Raw genomic sequence first — 17,787 nt, forward strand, 5'->3', positions numbered from 1 at the left:
TTTAACGTACATTTTATAATGTTTTTATTCGAAGCAACAACTTTATATACACAAACAGATCCATGCTATGATTGGTAGAAGTTCTACCTGACGGATTTACTACATACCTATACAACAAACATTTCAAGCTAGCGAGCGAGTCGAGCGATTGAATCGCAGCCATGAAACAAGAATACAATACAAAGTTTTTAACAGTTAGTTTAAAAGAATACATTGTTTTGAAAACACCATTTTAATAAAATTTTCTGTGCATTTTTTTTTTAAATTCTAAATGAAAGTGGTCGAAGTTTTTTGTTTGTTTTGATATGATTTAAAAAAAAGTGGGAAAACAGTGCGTTTTTTCCAAGTGTGTTTTGTTTTGAGAGTAAAATGTTGTTTTAAAAGTGTGAATAATTTTTATTTTATTTTATTTTTTTAAAAGCGGGGTAGTTGAAAATTATTGTTGTTATTATTCCAATTAAGGTATTGTCATGCACTTGTAAACATTGAAGAGTTCTTCTCTTCATTTTCTGAGCTGTGTGTTTTATTGTGTTTGATATAGTGTGTTTGGTGTGTTGTGTGCGGGTTTTTTTTTTTTGATTCCTTCGAGTTTCTTCTTCGATACCCCTCTAAACAGGATTAAATTGTTTTCATAATTTGAAGGTAAATATTTGAACTTACAAATAATTTTAAATTTAATTTATTAATTAATCATTCTTTTGTACGTCTTTTGTGAAAGATTCATAACGATTCTCTGAACGGTTTACAAGAAATTAACTATCAAAATCGGTTTTTTCAATCAAAAAAAGGGCATATTTCTTTTAAGCCGTACAGCGAATCGATATGAATTTTTCACAAAAGACCTATCTATAAATGGATGATTAATTCATGAATAAAATTTTATATTTTCGTTATCATTTTCATTTCAAATCTTTAAGGTATTTCGAAACCGTAAAATGAAACTGAGACCAAAGATTTGAAATTTTATTTATCAATTAATCATCCTTTTAAATCTGTTTTGTGAAAATTTCCTATCGATTCTCTGTATGATTTAGGAGAAATTAACTATCAAAGTCAAGGTTTTTACCAGAAAAAGTTTTTCATTTTTATGCACGGTTCTTAGTTTTAGTATGATTTTAAAACTTAAAACTTGAGGAATAATACCGTCTGCGGTCTCGACCGTCCACGGTATACCGTATACGGTCTATTTAGACGCGGTATGAAATTATTTTTGCCCTTTTATACCGTGGGGACCTTATACCGTGCACGGTATACTTTTTCACGGTATACTCTTTATGCCGTCGATGTTACGAATGTTACATTTTTGTAGAATACGCTCTCCCATCTGTATAATGTATACCGTGGACGAGAGTATACCGCACACGGTATGTTACATTTCTGTAGAATACGCTCTCCCATCTGTATAATGTATACCGGGGACTTCAAATAAGCCTTCCAATCTATATTGTGTATACCGTGGACGAGACTAAGGACTCGACGCACACGGTATAAGGGCTCGGCGGCATAAAGAGTATACCGTGAAAAAGTATACCGTGCACGGTATAAGGGCCCCACGGTATAAAAGGGCAAAAATAATTTCATACCGCGTCTAAATAGACCGTATACGGTATACCGTGGACGGTCGAGACCGTAGACGGTATACCGTACACCGTGGACGGTCTAGACCGTAGACGGTATACCGTATAAACGGTATACCGTATAAACGGTATACCGTATAAACGGTATACCGTATAAACGGTATACCGTATAGACGGTATACCGTATAGACGGTATACCGTATAGACGGTATACCGTGTAGGCGGTATACCGTGTAGGCGGTATACGGTGTAGGCGGTATACCGTGTAGGCGGTATACCGTGTAGGCGGTATACCGTGTAGGCGGTATACCGTGTAGGCGGTATACCGTGTAGGCGGTATACCGTATAGACGGTATACCGTGTAGGCGGTATACCGTGTAGGCGGTATACCGTATAGACGGTATACCGTATAGACCGTACCGTATACCGTATACCGTGGGCGGTCTACACCGTAGACGGTATTGTGCGGATAGCCACTTGCTTTTATGTCAATGGTAACATTTTTAAAAGCACTTACTGACAAAAAAACTAAAATTTATTACGACTTTTTCATATACAACCAAGTAAAAAGGGCTATTTTTAACCGACTTCAAACAAAAAAGGAGTAGGTTATCAATTCGACTGTATTTTTTTTTATGTTTGTTACCTCAGAACTTTCGACTGGGTGAACCGATTTTGATGATTTTTTATCTATTTGAAAGCTAGTGCTTCCCGTGTGCTCTCATTTCATTTTGATTGAGTTCTGATAACGACATTCATGAGAAAATCATAAAAGTCTTAAATTTGCGTTAAGTATGCACGACAAGAGGACGAATAACTCAATATCACGTCAATCGATTTCGATGATTCTTTTTTTAGTGATAAATTAGTTTTTAAGTTCACTAAAGATTTTCTTTTGAAATTAGCACTTTAAGTTCACTAAAGACTTTCTTTTGAAATCGATTTTCTTTTTTTAAAAGTTTTTTTATTATCTTTTGGTATAATTTTTGATTATAAATTAATTTTTAAAAACTAGGTAGATAGACTATAGCTACATAGTAGTTATAGCGTCACTGTATTAAGATTTGAGGTAGGCTTTTGATCTAGACAGTTCATGATCTATTTTTGTTCGATGTTTCAGTGTTACATTGTGGATGGATGTAGGCTAAACATTATAATTTTAGATGTTTAAAATATATACAACACACACATCATTCTAAAAATTTTATATTGTTTGTATAAAATTCAATAATTTTTTAATGATCATGAATTTAATTGGATTTGAGATTTTATATATATTTTGTATAAAATGTTGAGAAATTAATTGAAAAATTTTGATCGGTGTTAGCAACGGAAAAACTGTCTGGAAAACTTTATTATATTAAGTAAAAGGACTTGAAAATGATAGCAAAACTGTCTGGCAAACTCTAATTTATTAACAAAAAGCACATGAAAATGGTTAAAAATATATTATCTTATGAACTTTCCCAAAAAATCACGTTTCATTCTCATTAATGCCTTTTATAAGCAGCTAAATTTTTTAATATCGATTACGGTGTTTAATTTATAGATTAATCGAGCTGTTAAAGTTTGCGTTTTATACCATGTATATGAAATATACGAAGGTATACTAAGTTTAGTCCCAACTTTGTATCGCTTAAAAATATTGATACCATAAACAAAATTTTGGTATAGGTGTTCATAAAATCACCTAATTAGTCCATTTCCGGTTGTCTGTCTGCCTGTCGTCTGTCGTCTGTGGTCTGCCTGTCCGTCTGTCATCGCGATTACTGAAAAAAAAGAGATATCAAGCTGAAATTTTTATAGCGTGTTGAAAAAGTGAGGTCAAGTTCGTAAATGGTCCGTGAGACACATCTTGTAAACCGTTAGAGATAGAACAAAAGTTTAAATGTAAAAAATGTTCCTTATAAAAAAAATGAACAACTTTTATTTAAAACATTTTTTCGTAAACATCACTGTTTACCCGTGAGAGCGCAAATTGTTAAGTATGTATGTTATGGCTGTATCAGTTATATATGTGTGGCATGTATGTATGTGTAATGTGACAAAGTATTCAACACTGTCTATACATGGTATTTCAACAATTAACTCAGTCAATTGTTTGTTTTCACTTGTGTAACATGTAAATCCTATATTAAAGTGTTTTAAAAAGGTATGCTTTATTATGTAACAAGGCTAATTTTCTAAAGATTAATTGGGAAAACTAATATTTACTAGTTAAAAGCATGACATATATTTTCCTAAAAAGAAAATTATAACAAGCGGCTATCGTTTTTCCTTAAAATACGTTTAAAGTGATGAAATGAATGACATTTGTGTGTTATTTCTTCCATAAGTGATTTTCTATAAACCATTAGGCATCAATATTTCAAAAACTATGGCACATATCGAAAAATTTTACTCATAATTTTCGTCTAATTTTCCCAACTTTTAACAGAATCAACCCGCAAAATTTGAAACGTCAGTGTCAAATATTTTCAGAATGACAATTTTTTTGGGAACGTCCTTAATCACAAAATTAGTGGTCTGACATCTAGGTACCAAAGTTATCACGGTTTATTGAATTCTGGAAATTATGTTGTAATCTTTTTATTTTTCTTTAATTTTTATTTAAAAAACTATAAATTGAATGTCTTAATTAATTTAAAAGGGGCTTTTAAAAATAATCTTGGGAATTTAAAAAACATAAATGGTCAAGTGTGCGTTGGTTCAATTTCAAATCTGAAGTACAAGGATGCGGTTGTACACAGTGATGTAATTTTATTTTTAAGTTATTTTTAATTTCCTCAATGAAGAAAACTTGAATACATAGATTTGAAAAAGATATCGAATCGTTTTCTATCGTTGTTATTAAATATTGTTGCTGGAGCTTTTTTGGAGAAAAATTAAATTTTATCTTCGATGTATTACCTCGGTTTTCACTCAGTTTTTCTAAAATTTTCAAAAAGAATATCCTTTGATTAAGAAGGCAAAGCGAATAAGTATTTAAAAAAGTTTAAGATTTGATTGTTTGCCCATTTGCGTGGTAAAATGTTGTCAATGCCACAAAAGAAGAACAGCGTGACAGCTGGTAGTTTAGCGTTTTTTAAAATGGAGAACACGAAGGAAAAATAACTCGTTTTCACTGTATAAGAATTTAATGTTCAAAAGAAGCACTTTTTTAAAGAAAAAACTTATCTGCTGGGTTTGCTAGGCATGGTAATTTCAAGGAGGACTTCGTGGAATTGTCCGACGCTTTCCATTTTGCCGCTTCGAGATTTTTCCCGACTTCCCCTTCTCCTTTAGATCGAGCATTCATGTTAGGACATCAGTTGTCACATGGCAAAATGATTTTACATAACACAATTGTCGGACCAGAGGTGTATAAACAAGCATCTCCTTAGTCCTTACTTTTACGGCTACGGAACCATTAATAAACCAATATTAAACAACACTATTTAATAACAATATAAAGCAAATAAAGAAGATATTTTAAAATCGTGTACCAAATAGAAATAGTTTTAATAATGTTTTGAACAAGAAGTAATCATCCAATCCAATTCGATCCCATCGACCCATGAGAGATGCAGTCCATACAGTTTTAGAGTTGGTATATGTTTTTTAAAATAAAATATTTAAACCATAAAGATAATAATAATAATAATAATGTCGATGTCGTACGGAAAATCCGGTTTTTGTTGTTGATATAATAATAATATAGATGTCACCTTGATCGTTTAATTATCATATAAATTGTAACTAGTATATTCATATACATGAAGGTATACCTTTATAAAATACTTATTATTATAAGAGGTTTAATAGATTTTAAAATACATATTTGTATCGGTATGGGAACACTGTTCTACCATGGGTCACATTTTCAATCGATTATCTTAGTCAAAAAAAGTGGTCAACCTCGTAATCTAACGGAATAAGCTGCATTTTTGTACAAATATTTATTATGAGTACTAATGTCGTGTCAAAAGTCACATATCGCCCTTAGATATTCAAGGTCAAAGGTCGCATTAATCAATTTTACCAACTATACTAACTCTAAACAGAAAAAGTCTATAAAATGGATATTCTACCTTCGGCATTCGTTTAGGGATGTTTATTGGTCACTGATTACAAATCGGGCGTAATCGTAAACTCCCTTTTAACTAAACTTAAATGAATGCTGCTTATATAAATTTTATACCACGGATTCTGATTTGAAAGCTTTTCTTTAAGAACCTTAACAAATTGCACAGAAAAGCGTTAGTAAGATGTTCCCTTTTTCAAATATGAAAAGTGTTGGATGTAAGAATATACATATTTAGCTTTTTTTACGATTCGATAAGTAGATATTTCGAGCTCCCATCAGAACCGTTCCGAAATAAAGTTTTTCATATACGATTCTAGAAAATATCTGAATAACTAACTATTCGATTCAGTTATTAAATGAACCTCATTTATGTATTTTTTGTCAAATCTAGAAAATTTTTTGTCTCCAATTTGGGCAAAAATCATTTCTTTGCGTAATTTTGACACAAAAAATAAAATAATTGGGTCCCGGTAACGATTAAAGAAGTAGCTTCTGAGATATCGACTAAAATCTTGAGAGAGATAACTTCCAACAAAAAAACGCAAAAGTTAAGCACATTTAGAGTATTTCAAGAAACTTCTTGTTTAAGTATCATCAAGGCTCAACACTCAACCGTAACTTATAATAGGTTTAATAGATTTTAAATAAGTTTTTCTATCATATTATTCAGTTGAAATTTATAACTTGTAATTTCGATTGTTTGCTGTCATTAAACCTTTCACTTCTCAGCGTCATATAATTAAATTATTTTCTAACGGAGTTTAGAAGACTCCGTCTCTGATGATATTTATATTTTGCAATTACAACGGTTATTTTTTTTTTTTAAAGAACGAGTATATATTGATAATCCGACCTTCCTTAATCAATTTTTAATCACGATATTTTTATGCAAGAAAAATTGATAGTTTCCTTAATAAATATGTCTGAACAAACCTAAAGGGTACAATAGCTTGGTCTAATTATTGCCGTACTAAATAAAGGAGTATGTTTTGCAAAGTAGAAGATCTCATTTGCGTCAAAGAACATTAAAAAACAAGTGAAAACAAACAATTGACTGAGTTAATTGTTGAAATACCATGCATTGTCAGTGTTGATTTCTTTGTCATATAACACATACAAACATGTGACACATACATAACTGATATTCAAGTATAGTACATACTATAAAATTTCCTAATTGGCGCCCTCACGGGTAAACAGTGATGTTTACCAAAAAATGTTTCAAACAAAAGTTGTTTATTTTTTGATAAGGAAATTTTGTTACATTTAAACTTTTGTTCTATCTCTAACGGTTTACAAGATGGATCCTACGGACCCAAGACCCAATTGACCTATGATGCTCATTTATGAACTCGACCTCACTTTTTACGTCCTGAGTACGCTGTAAAAATTTCAGCTCGATATCTTTTTTCGTTTTTGAGTTATCGTGTCCACAGGACTAATGGACTAATTAGGTTATTCTATGAACACCTATAGCAAAATTTTGTGGGTGGCATCAATATTTTTAAGCGTTACAAACTTGGGACTAAACTTAGTATACCTTGCATATTACATATATGCATGGTATAAAAATGTTGCCAATTTTTTTACTTTAGTTACTATACTAAATATTCGGGCACTTTTATTTTCGGTGCCTCTACCATTTTGTTAAAAAAATGTTATTTTAAACTCGTATTAGTTTTTATTTATTTATTTTTTTGGGTAAGAGTGAAATTAGGCCATGTGTGGTCTAAACATTTGACATCATAATTTCCGTAAATAAAGCATATAAAAATTTACATAAAAATTTAGACAGAATTAACTATAATTTTAATTTATTATTTCTAAAAAAAACCAGACTTAATTAACACACAAACTCCATATGTTAATTAAAAACTAATAGAAAAAAAAAATTAATTGATTTAAACAAAAAAAATGTATAGAAGATCAAAATAAAAATAAATGAAATAATTTATTTAAAAAGATCGATCATGGATTCAAATCGATTGATCTTGTTGTGATGTTAAATTATTATTATTTATGTATATGCAAATGTCAATTTAAGAGATCTATTAAAAATATATAATATTTCAATTATTAGCTTGTAAAACATTGGTTAATATTGTATAGTACGGGGGCTGTGACCATCGAAATTTTGATGATTAGCTACCGTCGGTTTTTAGACTTATAGGTACCCTAAAGTAAAGCTTTGTCTAAAACTCATTACACCTGCTCTGATTCAGAAAGGATTTGGTCATTGCGAACGGTTTTCTATACGAAGTGCTTACCGTTTCTAGGTTCCGGAAAATAATGGTAGAATATCGCTAGTAGTACAACCAGAACATATAATAGTTTGCCGATTCCCAGCGGTATTGTGCTAGTATTAAGGGCTTTTTAAACTAATTTTTAGGAACGATTTGAATATTAAAACATTTCCCATACTACATCAATGAATGTGAGAGAGTACATATACATTAAGCAATGTGTATAAGAAAAAGATACTATTATCTAGTTTTCACATACATTATTTCATTCACCTATTGGATTACTTGATAATACAGTAGAACCTCGATAAGTTAAAGTCCAAGGGAAACACAAAATATTTTAAGTTATAGAGGTTTTAAGTTATCAAGGGTCTATGTTAGGTAAAGGTTAATATAGAGGTATGTACATATTTCTATGTACTCTAGTTAATATAGAGGTATGTACATGTTTCTATGTAGTTACTGAGGGCCTATACAGAGATTATTTATTTAAGTTATAGAGGTTGCGTATTTTAAGTTATAGAGGTTTTGGGCTCTGATGGGAAGGGAACATAGTATTTTTTTGAAATAACAGAGGTTTTTATGTTACCGAGGTTTAAGTTATCGAGGTTCTACTGTATTACACAAATACAATAGAATACAAACACATACAAGCAAACATATAATAGTATCTTTTTTATACACTTTGCTTAATGTATATGTACTCTCTCACACTCATTTCTGTGCTATGGGACATGATTTAAAAAACAAATTGTATTGTTCGCGCGACACTTTATGAAATTTCTTTAACCACAGCTCCGGTACTAATAATAAGTAGTATATATGCGAAAAAACTTAAGTACAGTTGTACATGTACAACTATAATAAAATAGAGTGCCTTTAGGTTAAATAATGGCATGTGATTAATTTAAAATCAAATTGACAATTAATCTTAATTCTAAATGGTATGAAAAAAAATTTTATTTTATTGAAATGATTTTACAGTAATGTTAACCATTTTGGATTAAGTTACACATATATATAAATATTTAAGTCGATAGACCGTTGGACAGTGACAGTTTTGAGGCCTCTGCATTGGAGAAGAGTGAAAATTATTTTAGGGTGCACTAAAAAGGCATACAATTATTAAAACGTATTAATGGAAAAATTTATTTTCAACTTTTCGGGTCCTTATCTTATTTAGTCATTGGCAACCCTTAAGATATTGTTCTTGTGGGTTTTTCTTTTTTTTGAACCCTTTTGTCAGTTTGTTATTCTAAACCAGAAACTTTTAAGTTTTGATCCATAATTATTTATGGATAATCCATATTCTCGTCTGCTCAATTTCTCGCCCTTTCAGTCTTTTAAGTCCTCCCTGATGATTCTTGGATTCATCCACTCCGAATAGGTTCTCTGCTATTGTTTAATTCGTTTAGTAAATCTCTGCTAATGAGAAATATCAAGTACTAGAAGTATTCTGATTCCCCCAATAGTAATTAACACACGGTATATCACAAAACAAAAGTTATTTTATAATGTATGGTTAGTTATAGTTGTAATGTTTTGACTGTATCTTTTAGACCAGAAAATGATTGTGGGTAGATGAAGACCACACCTTTACAGAATATAAAATACATAATATTAAAATATATTATAATAGCTTATTATATTACTCTTTAAAAACATATATCACATACCTAACATTTAAGGTAGTTCAATCATGAAATCACTTTTCTAAGAAATTCAATAAAATTGAACTATATACGATTAATAAAAAAAGTAAAATTAAACTTGGCAAATCCTACTTTTAATACACGTTATAGATGTTATCCAAATTAACCAGTAAGTAAAAACAGTTATCTTTAGTCCAGTTTTGCCTCAACTTATCCACCTTCTCGTATTTAAAGTTGTATATGTGTGTATTAGGTATATGTATAGATACAATGTCTTAGTATTATACACGGTTGTCACAAATAGTGTACGGATATATAAGAGCATTTAAGTTTTTATGGATTTGATTATAAAACGAGTGAATTATCTTAAAATAAATTTTATTCTTGTTTATATATTTGAGATTTGAATCTTGAACGAACACACAATAATTGTATATTATTATTAATGATAATTTAATCAATTAAAATTAAAATAAAAATTAAATTTATTATTATTTTATTGGTATTTTTTGTGACTTTCATTTTATTATATTTGCATGGAGGTAATTAGCATTAAATTAAAATAATTAAGTTTTTTTTTTTAAATTATAAATGTTAATTATTGGGTTTGAATTTGATTTCTGCAACAAGCTAATAAAAAAAAAATTTGAGATTTTTTGATTTTTTGTAGATATTTAGTCATACTTTGATCTGAGTTGGTTCATTTTGGTCGCTAACCCCCTCATTTGTCAGCGACGATAAATAGTACATCACTACCGCCGTTTCCGAGGGAAAAAATTTCTAAATTTCAAAAACTTCAATTGGCTTATAATTTGAGAACGGATAAATATGAGTCAAAAACTTTGGTAGCTTTTACTTCTCTCTTTTTATTTTACTCAAAAGATGATAAATCTAACTTTGTCATTTATTAAATAAAAAAGTATGGTTTCATGTCGTTCGTGGTATATTTATTTACTTACAACTAAATATAATAATTATATTTTATTATTGTACAACTTTTTAAAAAAGCAACATTTTATTTTATTAAAAGAATTTTTAATATGGTAAGCCAGATGGTTTTTAATACCAAAAAATATTTGTACCTGTATAGTTCAGTCGCTGAGAGAAATTGATGACGATAAATGTTTAACAAAAGTTTAATTGCTCGAAATCTTAATAAAAAGAAATAAATACTTAATAAGTAAATTTACAATATTTCAGCCAGAAATTTATTAAGGGTGTATGAGTAATGGTTACTTTGATATATTTTCATTATAAGTACTAAAAATTTGCCTTTATCGATCAGACTAAGATGTGTAATTTTGTCTTTAATATTTTTGTTTGGTTAATGTCATCTCCGTTTCAATTAATATTACATTATTTGTGGTACTGTTCTTTCTTTTTCATACAATAAAATTCATCGTTGTCGCCAGTACGTATTAACACGGCACTGTTTGCTTTTGGTCTTCATACAACAAATATTTAGGGTTCAGTACCGAATTTCCTATAAAGAAAAAAATAACAAGCGGTAGTCGTTATTCCTTAAAATACATTTAAAGTGATGAAATGAATGACATTTGTGTGTTATTTCTTGTATAAGTGATTTTTTCTCAATCTTTAGGCATCAATATTTCAAAAACTATGGTATATATCGAAAAATTTCATTCGTAATTTTCGTCTAATTTTCTCAAGTTCTAACAGAATCCACTCTCAAAATTTAAAACGTAAGTCTCAAATATTTGCATACACTCATTTTTTGTGGGAACGTTCTTAAGAACATCAGTTTGTTTTGCTTGTTTTTGTAGGAACTTGAATATTAGTAGAAACGCAAATGTAAGCAAGATGTCCAGTAGAAAAGAAGGGTCTGAGAATAAGAGATTACCTAGAACCTTTAATGATCTAGTTTTTTACACACTTTATCATTATTTGTGTTAAATACTTCCTTTATTTTGCTTGTTCATTATTACATACAAATAATTTACAATACCAATATAATTCACAAAAATAAAATATATCATTTCATTTCATTTCATTTCAATTGATTCCAAGAAATATATTTACAGTTTTTAATAATGTTTATTGAATTATTTCACTTGCAAGTATTTATAATCAAAAAAATATTTTATACTGACTGACTGTGTACTATGTGATTTTATTATTATAAAAACAAAAACATTATTTTACAATTAAATTTAATTTGTACATTTAATTTAAAAAAAATTGATTGGAAGAATCAAAGAATTCTTTTATTGTATACTTAGCAGTTTTCTACTCGCTTCTTTGGAGGATAATTTTTTTAATATTTTTAGCACCTTGCCTAGAAATTCATTCGGTCTCATGGGAAAAGTTGTAACTGCGTATGGTATTGGTCGATTAAATGACAAAATTTCAGTTGAATTTCAAGAAACTTTGTTTTATTACACATCTAAGGTTCCCGTGTAAAATTCAGGCTTTAATGAGTCAATCAGTGAATTCACTTTATTCAAAGGCACAAGCATTTTAAACTTTTCAGGAAGTACCCTTTTCCAGAATGGGCTAAAAAACCGATCAAATGCGAGTTAGGCTCACCTACTCGTTAGGAAGGGTTCCATACTATCATATAATATATTACAAAACAAGACTGAAGACGCATGCCCAATACCAGCATGATTCGATTTTTATTTTTATTACTTGTTGTTATAGTGGCAATAGTAACGCTGACAGATAGACGGACGGATAACGAAGTCTTAGGAATAGGTTCTGTTCACCGGATACAGTCTTAGATTCAGTTGGTTACCTTACAAATAAGGAATTGGGTTGAGCTTGTATGTGTTTTCCTTTTTTCGTAGCTCTCATTAGAAGATTAACTCTAAATAAGTTCAACTCGCGCTAACTCAATCCAACTTTGTACGAGTTGAGTTCCAGTTTTTTGCATTACGCATTATACATTCTATAACTTGTAGGCAAAAAATGAATACATCTAATAATATTAAATTATTTTCTTTCTTTTTGAACAGAAAACGAGTTTTTTTTGCAAGTTTTTTAGTATAAATAGATAAATAATTCATTTGAAAGTTATGCTAAAAATATAAAAAATTTGAATAGTAAATAAATCAAAACAGTAGTTATTAAATTCAATATTTGATAATAATTCATAATATATTTTAAGTATAGTTTGTTTTCTAAAATTTATGTAAATTTAAATTAAATAATATAAAAATTTCAAAAACTATCATAATAAAATATTATATTTTTTGGCAAACTCTCTACAACATTGTGGATATTCTCAAATTGTAAGTAATGATAAATTTTTATATTAATTATAATACTTCATAAAATTTATAATTTATAATTTATAGTAAAATCTATTTTTGTAAGTTTAATAAAAACATACATATGAACATCTGACAACTTTTTATTGTTCTGCGAAATCAGAAATAAGTAAAAATTTTAGAAAATAAATATAAAATTTATCGCGATATTCATGCTCAGCGATCCCAAAAACCCCCGAGCAACGAGTTTCGACCAATTATATAATGATTTTTTCGAGAACTCCAAGATATGAGGGCACCAGATACCTCGGAGACCAATTCTGACGACATTCGTGTTTAGCAAGCCCAAAAACACTCAAGTGACAAGTTGACGTTCTAACGAATCGAATGCCGAAAACCGCGTTAAAATTCGACTAGCTGTTCAAATTTTTCGAACTTTGTTTCTGCAACTATATAGTATTATCAGATATTTTTTGATTATCTGCCCCTATACCATATCAGCATTGTAATAAACGATATGCATTTCTTACCGTGTATTTTAACTCAAGTAATTCTATCAAATTAATTGATGGGATGCTGATTCGTATGACAACGAAGTTACTTTGAACTATAGATAATGAACAGACATTATTTAAATTTAAAATTTCTTTAAAGGAATTTACTAATTTGATTGTTTTTTCTATCGAACTGTACAATATAATTTATGCATATATATTTATAATAATAAAGTTATAATTATTATATGCATATTATTAAAGTCAATTACATGTTAATTTGTATTCTAAAAACAAGTTAACTGATTACTATAATTAAAAGTTGTAGGTACATTCTTAATACTAATACATACAAACAGACCTAGACATTCTATAAGAAAAGGAAATTAGTAAAACTGTTTTTTTTATCATAAAATATAATTATTATATTATTAGTTTACAAAGAGTTCAGAAAATGTTCAAAGTAGAAAACTGATTACTAATTATGTGTTAGGTAGTAATATCTTTAAAGTGTGATTCTTGGAGGTCATACAATCCAATTGTGATATTTTAGGAATGATAAAACATTGCATTTAGTTAAGAAAATGAAAATGCTACTTTCCTAGTTATCTAAATATTCAATTTTGGTGTTTCTTTCCTCAATTCTTGAAAGAAATGAAGAGGCCTTGAGTTTCAATTGTCGAAACCTACTCTCCTAAGAGAGTAATAATTTCTTTCAATTCCAGAGTTTAATAAGCCTTCTTCTCATTGCGCCATCTCCCTTCGAAGGTTGGCGAACCAACTGCCAATAGTTCTCGTGACATAGCTGCTCTGAAGATTTCTGATAATGTTTTACTGAGCCATCGGTGTAGGTCCTCGAGCCACGAATTCTGCCTTCTCCCTATTGACCTTTTCCCTTTAATCTTCTCTCGATGATCAACCTAAGTATTTCATATCTATCTCCTCTCATTACATTCCAATATACCTTAGTTTGCGCTCTATGATGGTTGGCATCACCTTCTTCTGAAATCTCATCGAGAACTTCGATGCTTCTACAGAGATGGTTTTCCAAATTTTAGCAAACTAGCATGCTTTTGAATCTTGAAATACTTTTTATAGTTAAAATGTTATAAACCTGAAAAAAAGACAAAACTTCGAGGATTTCTTATAATCTTTTTGAATTTTGTCAATGAATTTGTTATGGAATATGGAATGGATCAACTGCTTGAGTTGGTCCTATTTTTTTTACTGGATTAATGTACTTAGTGGGGTTCTATTATCTATACCCCCCTTGAAATCAGTCAAACTCTTTGTACAAATAGATTATTATTAAATAGGTATTGTATATGTAACAGTTTCATAAATTATCCATTTAATTACTTATTAAATCTCTCAACACTTCTTGATATCACAAAATATGTTTTTTTATTTAAGAAAAACAACTACTTTGTATGTTTGTAACTCTCTGAATTAAGTGTTGTTTTATCAATCAACCAACTATATGCTGCTCTGTAATTTTATTATAATAATTCCAAGATTGAATTGTTTTTTAAAAGCATCCGTGTCTAAAAAAATATGTAGTTTAGAAAAAATCTTGTATAGTTTTGTTTGTCAGTATTTTAATTTTGTCGGTATTTTAATTTTGTCGGTATACTTTTTTTGTAAATGAGATTATCATCACCCGATCGATTCAATCATGGTGTTAAACTACTTAATTTTGATTCTTTAGTAATTAATTATTGACAGTTATTTTATGAGAATAATTATAATTTGTGTTCATTACCATATATTTAAATACCCACGAATTTATTTTAAAATTAATAAAACATGTTTAAAAATTAGATTAAAATTGTATATTAAATGTATATATTTAATATAATAAATTCCGCTTCGGAAAACGGCTTAAACACTTCAGAAACATGTCACGAGATCGATAGTTCGATCATTCTAGTCAAGAAATCGTCTCACAAACCAGTCTGTTTTATTTTGTCTTACTTGTTTATTATTTTACTTTCGAAAATTTATCGTGGGAAATTTTGAAGTTTTCGATTTGTTTTTATTAAATGATATAGAAATAAGATTGTGCTCTCAAAGCTATCAAGTTTGACAATAAGTTAATTAATTATAATAGTTCGTTCGCCTTTCTAATATTAAAAAGACAATACAAAATTTCTGTCAACAATTTATTCATATCAAAAATGACAAATCTAAAATCTTCATATAACTGCCATGTATCGAGAAATATATCAGAAAAATATAAAAACATTTATGAGAAGTTATAGATATCTTTTTTCATCACTTGAATTTCTCATCGTCGAACTGATCATGATAAGTCCTTCCTGATAAATCTTGATTATAGCTTGTATTTTACCGAATTAACATATAATTCTGGTGAAAATACAGTCAAACCTGGGTAAGTGAGAACTGGATCATGAGAAAACTTTATAAATGAGAGTAATAGCCAGGACCCGTCATTTTAAGCTCCCAAAACCTCTATTAGCGAGAAACTGAAACCTCTGTAAGAGAGAGTCGTTTTTCCTTCATGGACCTGCGTAAGTGAGACTGTTACTTATCTATACCTCTATAAGCGACAGTCGAGCTTTATTTATTTATATTATTTCGGAGGAACTATAGCTACAATTTACTACATTCGTACTTGCTTTGACTTGTTATTGCTGCGTACCTCTATAAGAGAGAAACGCTACCCGCATGTACCTGCATTAGCGAGAAACTCGGGTTAGTGGGAAACCTCTATCAGCGAGAATGAGATTGTGCTCCCTTGAACTCTCGCTTATCCAGGTTTGACTGTACTCGAATTTATTTCTGAAAATATTTTTCTATTTTCTGGTGAAATTTTTTGTTAACCTTGTATTATCATTTGTAGATTAAAATATAAGTTTTTTAATTTTTAAACGACCTGCTCCAAGTTTTATTCTAAGATGAAGTAGAACCAAACATTTAATTTTGAAACGGTGGAATTAAAGTTGCGCTCTTAATCTATAAAGTAATATAAGCAATATATATCTTGGATATGATTTTCTAAATCTTCGCATTTCACTACATAACATGAAAGTGATTCTAACTGATTTCATAATTTATACATACTTTTAAAAGTATTCAAGAAATAATATTTAGTTATCTATAACGGAATGCATTTTTTAAATAAAAATTATACTATTTTACATTGTTTAAAATATAAAAAAATACAAAGTTATTAAGTACTCAAGATAGAAACTTGATATAAAAAATTTAATATTCTAATGTGAAATGGAACAGTGTTTCTCAACAATTCTTTTTTTATAAACTTTATGTAATATGGACATAAAAAATGGTTCTGTATAATCGAGGAAATATAACCGAAAAAACAGTCTAACTAAGGAATCGACTCCTCACCAATAGATGTTTATGGAAGCCGGTTAAAAATTTTTGCTTAAGTGTACTCAACAAAATCATATTTATGTGAAATTGTGCTTTTTGGATTTACGCCCATAGAGTGAGACAGAAGTACCCTACTTCCGAACACCACATTCTCTTTAGTTTACATTTAAACTATTGTACTTTTAATTCCCAGAATTTTTTGATTTCTGACATTTTACATAAGCATTTGAAAAAAACGAGTTTTTGCCGAAAATTTAAATATAATGATTATTCTGTGATTTTTGTTAAAAATTGGATTTGAAAACCATATGACTTTATATTTTGAACAATTCTAAACACTTTTTGACTCTTGATATTTTTTACCAAACGTCACCGTTTTCGATATATAAGCAAAACTAAAAATATAATAGGAACTTTTAAGAATCACTGACGATCTAAAATACTTAAACAAATCGAATACAAATTTTATCATACAAAAAAATAATTAAATTGTTTTAAAAAATATAAATGATTAGGTATTATTAAAAAAAAACATGAATAATTCCTGTTAACAAGATTTTGAAATTCTATAATCATTAAATTATATGTTAAAACAATTTTTTAATTAATGAAAAATATTTTTTATCAATTAATTAATTAATGATATAATTTCATTCTTATAGAATGTAAATTGATTATTAAAATAATAGTAAAATAAAAAATATTGATATTCCAAAAGCCAAACTTCCCAAAATTTGACTGATATTCTTGCATATTAGTATAAATAAGGCAGAATAGCTGAAACTAAAGGCTAGTTTCTTGAATTAAAGTAGTTACTCCGCAGTGGCAATATATTAAGGAATTTACAGAACTTTAAAACAATGAAATACACGTTATGTTAAAATTTGAAGGCGACAAGAGAACTATATTAGTATTGTGGCTGTAACAGAAACAACTATAGCATTGTGGTTGTAAAAAATTGATCACACACTGAGTATTGTGCATCAGAAGCCTGCGCGGGTACAGTAATAGACAAAAATTATACCTCATTTCACTACAAGCTCATGTACTCTTATCGTGCATATTATCCAAAACTTTTGCCAATATATTGTAGCGAAATAACGTCTTTAATCGTAAAAATGTATATTAAACCTTTCTTATCGATATGTATACCAATGCAAAGTATTGT

At 29.0% G+C, this 17,787-nt stretch overlaps 2 protein-coding genes across 2 annotated transcripts in view; both read left to right on the plus strand.

Moving 5' to 3' along the window:
* Nucleotides 1-17,787, plus strand: part of LOC123300413 (nucleolar pre-ribosomal-associated protein 1) — a 51,710-nt gene that overhangs the window by 10,578 nt on the left and 23,345 nt on the right. The window lies entirely within an intron of this gene.
* LOC123300563 overlaps nucleotides 416-17,787 on the plus strand; it is a 77,767-nt gene continuing 60,395 nt past the window's right edge. Inside the window, exon 1 of the mRNA XM_044883149.1 lies at nucleotides 416-642. The gene's annotated coding sequence lies outside the window, so the exon portion shown is untranslated. The remainder of the gene's footprint in view (nucleotides 643-17,787) is intronic.

The sequence above is a fragment of the Chrysoperla carnea genome, chromosome 5 (assembly GCF_905475395.1).
Source record: "Chrysoperla carnea chromosome 5, inChrCarn1.1, whole genome shotgun sequence".
Classification (NCBI taxonomy): Eukaryota; Metazoa; Arthropoda; class Insecta; order Neuroptera; family Chrysopidae; genus Chrysoperla; species Chrysoperla carnea.